Source organism: Nyctereutes procyonoides, unplaced genomic scaffold (genome assembly GCF_905146905.1).
Source record: "Nyctereutes procyonoides isolate TBG_1078 unplaced genomic scaffold, NYPRO_anot_genome, whole genome shotgun sequence".
NCBI lineage: Eukaryota > Metazoa > Chordata > Mammalia > Carnivora > Canidae > Nyctereutes > Nyctereutes procyonoides.
This window is the reverse complement of record NW_026575129.1, coordinates 8536101-8541122: the sequence shown is the minus strand read 5'-3', so window position 1 is coordinate 8541122 and position 5022 is coordinate 8536101. Positions and strand designations below refer to the sequence as shown.

The 5022-nt window shown below is 35.0% G+C and overlaps 1 non-coding gene across 1 annotated transcript; it reads left to right on the top strand.

Moving 5' to 3' along the window:
* The first annotated feature begins 761 nt into the window (after positions 1-761).
* On the top strand, positions 762-868 carry LOC129521098 (U6 spliceosomal RNA). The gene has a single exon (XR_008666757.1). It is a non-coding gene; the product is annotated as a U6 spliceosomal RNA (small nuclear RNA).
* The last annotated feature ends 4154 nt before the right edge of the window (positions 869-5022 follow it).

Here is a 5022-nt window from a genome sequence, read left to right as displayed (position 1 = left end):
GACCTAGGAATATTGTGTTTATCTCCATATTTGGTAGCAAGATAATGTTACTTACATATTTTCTGAATTATTATAATGGTAATATATGACTAAAGTAATAGTAGTGGTGTGTATATATCTTGTAACATGCCCTTCCGACCCATCCAAAAAAAAGGGACGAAAAATAATAAGAATAAAACTGTAAATATCCATGCTCTTAGGATAAATATGAGGACATCTTCAATTTTCCTGTAAGTGCAAAAATACATAACACATTCCACCAAGCTATTGGCTGTGGCTCCATCACATGCATTTATGGAGAGCCAGAAAATTTGAGGAAGAGAACAGCAGTTTCAGAATACTCAAATGTAAGTGTGAACAAAGAATTTCATAAACAGCAAACCGGTTTCTATCCAGATTAAGTGAAAGAATTAAATATATAAGAGCCCCCCCAAAAATATGCAAGAGCTCAAGGAATTGTGTGCCCAAGAGCCATTCCTGAGGAATCTATTAGAAGATGAACTTCATCCAACCAAGAGACAGTAGGGTCTATAACAATAAAAGAAGTGACAATAGACATTTTATACACTTAGTTCTAGATTGAGGACGAAAAGGAATGCATGGATGAGGGTGGAATAAAAAGTGTTATATAACATACGTCGTATGTTTCTGATGATAAACAACAACAAAAAAATAAAAGGAAATAGGGGAAGAAAAAAATTAGCATATGTTTATTGATGTCGGTACTAGCATTAGATATATCACTTAAGCATACCATTATAGAGCTCATTTCAGCAGCACATATACTAAAATTGAAATGATACAGAGAAGATCAGGATGTCCTCTGTGCAAAGATGACATGCAGATTCATGAAATGTTCCATATTAAAAAATGTATAACATTAAAAATCAACAAGTTAGTAAAAGATTAAGAAAATAGAGACATAACGTTTTCATACAAAGGTAAGCAATAGAACAAAAGTGTAAACTTGCATAAGCATGAAGGCATATTTAGAGAAGAAAAAAGAAAAGAAATACATTATATATATATAAATATCAAATAAAATGAAATGCATATAATAGCTGTTATCAAACTAATGTAATAATTGAGACAAATATATAACACCAATAAATGTGAATAGGTCTAATTCATCTTTTAAACATTTTTTAAATTTGATTCACAAAACAAGTAATGACTACATATCTTATAAGATCTACACTTAAATTTTTTTCCCAAAAAGCTAAAAATGAAAAAAATGCACACATATATATCAAGTAAGTGGTAACCATAATAAATCAAGTGTAGTTATATTGATATCAAAGTGAATACAATGCTAAGACCATTAAACATGAAAATAAGGACATGATTTCCAGGTACAAGCCTAAATTTATAATGAAATATAAAAATTATAAATAGTTGTGAATCAAATAATGCAATAGCAATCTTTATAAACTTAGAAACAATGCCGGAGGGATGCCTGGGTGGCTCAGCGGTTGAGCATCTGTCTTTGGCTCAGGGCATGACTCTGGGTTCCTGGATTCCAGTCCCACATCGGGCTCCCTGCAGGGAGCCTGCTTCTCCATCTGCCTGTGTCTCTGCCTCTCTTTCTGTGTCTCTCATGAATAAATAAATAAAATCTTAAAAAAAAAAAGAAACAATGCAGGAAAACATAGACAGAAACTCACTAATAACTGGAGAACCAAAGCACTTTTAACAGAATAAACAAACACACGCTAAAATACATATGGAAAAATAAACATAAAGATGGACATAAAATCAATTTTAAATAAGGAAATCTTTGGAAAAGAATAAACCTATATTATATTAAAATATAGACCCTTCATAATCAACACAGCATGGTTTCCTTGCAGAAGTAGACAAACTAATCAGGGAAACATGTCCAGAGTTACATTTAAAAAAAAATATGAGTTTGGTTTGAGATGAAAATAGCATCTCATATCTTTTGGGAAGCAAAAGACTTTTTGAGTAACATTATTGGAATAATTGGCTAACCATTGATAAAGGATAAAATTAGATCCAAATATCATACCATTATTACACAAGAATAAACATCAAAGAGTTCAGGACACTAAACATAAAACCATATATACTTTAGAAGAAAACAAAACATACTTTCCTTCTTAGTCTAGCTGTGAGGAAATGCTTTATAACTATGAGTAAAAATGTAGATGCATAAAAGAAAAGTTTGACAAATTTTACTTAATAGAAATAAAACCCATACCAAAAATGCTATAAAAAAGTAAAAGAAAATAGATATTAAGAAAATGAAAAAAAGAAAAGCAAGCTGCAAATTAGAAGGAAATATTTGCAGATAACATATCTGAAAAAGTATTTTTTAAAGTTTTTTATCCAGAATATATAAAGAATTCTCAAAAATCAATAATAAGAAAACAAATGACCCAATTAAAAAGAGTCAAAGACTTGAGATATTTCATCAAATAAGATATACAGAAAGCAATTAGGCTTATGAAACAAGTTCAATAATATTCTGAGCTATTAGGGAAACAAAAATTAAAACCATAATGAGGGATCCCTGGGTGGCACGGCGGTTTGGCACTTGTCTTTGGCCCAGGGCGCGATCCTGGAGACCCGGGATCGAATCCCACGTCAGGCTCCCGGTGCATGGAACCTGCTTCTCCCTCTGCCTATGTCTCTGCCTCTCTCTCTCTCACTGTGTAACTATCATAAATAAATAAAAATTTAAAAAAATTAAAAAAAAACATAATGAGATACTATTCCACATTTATTAGAATAGTTATAATGAAAAATGCAAATAATACCAAGTGTGGGTGAGGATGCAGAACAAACGGGACTTGCATCAATTATTGGTTGGTATACAAAATGGTACAGCTACACTGGACAGTGTTGTGCAATTTTTTATATAGCTAAGCTTACACAAATCATATTTCTCAGAAACTGTACTCCCATATACCTGCTGTAGAAAAATGAAAACCTGTGTTTACACAAACGCCTATGCACAAATGTTCATAGCTGCTCTTTTCATAGTCACCAAAACCTGCCAATAACACAGATGTTCTTCAGGGGGTGAATGTATCAGTAAAGCCTGGCACATCCATATAACAGAATGTCAGAAATAAAAATGAATAAATGTGATATATGTAAATAATTTGGATAAATTTTATTTTTATTAATTTTTTTAATAAATTAATTTTTTATTGGTGTTCAATTTACCAACATACAGAATAACACCCAGTGTTCATCCCGTCAAGTGTCCCCCTGTGCCCGTCACCCATTCACCCCCACCCCCCGCCCTCCTCCCCTTCCACCACCCCTAGTTCGTTTCCCAGAGTTAGGAGTCTCCCTTTCTGATATTTCCCACTCATTTCTTCTCCCCTCCCTTATATTCCCTTTCACTCTTATTTATATTCCCCAAATGAATGAGAACATACATTGCCCTTCTCCGATTGACTTACTTTTCTAATGGCTGAGTAATATTCCATTGTATACATAGACCACATCTTCTTTATCCATTCATCTGTCGATGGACACCGAGGCTCCTTCCACAGTTTGGCTATTGTGGACATGGCTGCTAGAAACATCGGGGTGCAGGTGTCCCGGAGTTTCATTGCATCTGAATCTTTGGGGTAAATCCCTAAGAGTGCAATTGCTGGGTCGTGGGGCAGATCTATTTTTAACTCTTTGAGGACCCTCCACACAGTTTTCCAGAGTGTCTGCACCAGTTCACATTCCCACCAACAGTGTAAGAGGGTTCCCTTTTCTCCGCATCCTCTCCAACATTTGTGGTTTCCTGCCTTGTTAATTTTCCCCATTCTCACTGGTGTGAGGTGGGATCTCATTGTGGTTTTGATTTGTATTTCCCTGATGGCCAGTGATGCAGAGCATTTTCTCATGTGCATGTTGGCCATGTCTATGTCTTCCTCTGTGAGATTTCTCTTCATGTCTTTTACCCATTTCATGATTGGATTGTTTGTTTCTTTGGTGTTGAGTTTAATAAGTTCTTTATAGATTTTGGAAACTAGCCCTTTATCTGATACATCATTTGCAAATGTCTTCTCCCATTCTGTAGGTTGTCTTTGAGTTTTGTTGACTGCATCCTTTGCTGTGCAAAAGCTTCTTATCTTGATGAAGTCCCAATAGTTCATTTTTGCTTTTGTTTCTTTGGCCTTCGTCGATGTATCTTGCAAGAAGTTACTGTGGCCAAGTTCAAAAAGGGTGTTGCCTGTGTTCTCCTCTAGGATTTTGATGGAATCTTGTTTCACATTTAGATCTTTCATCCATTTTGAGTTTATCTTTGTGTATGGTGAAAGAGAGTGGTCCGTTTCATTCTTCTGCATGTGGATGTCCAATTTTCCCAGCACCATTTATTGAAGAGACTGTCTTTCTTCCAGTGGATCGTCTTTCCTCCTTTATCGAATATTAGTTGACCATAAAGTTCAGGGTCCACTTCTGGGTTCTCTATTCTGTTCCATTGATCTATGTGTCTGTTTTTGTGCCAGTACCACACTGTCTTGATGACCACAGCTTTGTAGTACAACCTGAAATCTGGCATTGTGATGCCCCCAGATATGGTTTTCTTTTTTAAAATTCCCCTGGTTATTTGGGGTCTTTTCTGATTCCACACAAATCTTAAAATAATTTGTTCTAAGTCTCTGAAGAAAGTCCATGGTATTTTGATAGGGATTGCATTGAACATGTAAATTGCCCTGGGTAACATTGACATTCTCACAATATTAATTCTGCCAATCCATGAGCATGGAATATTTTTCCATCTCTTTGTGTCTTCCTCAATTTCTTTCAGAAGTGTTCTATAGATCCTTTACCTCTTTGGTTAGGTTTATTCCTAGGTATCTTATGCTTTTGGGTGCAATTGTAAATGGGATTGACTCCTTAATTTCTCTTTCTTCAGTCTCATTGTTAGTGTATAGAAATGCCATTGATTTCTGGGCATTGATTTTTGTATCCTACCACGCTACCAAATTGCTGTATGAGTTCTAGCAATCTTGGGGTGGAGGCTTTTGGGCTTTCTATGTAGAGTATCAT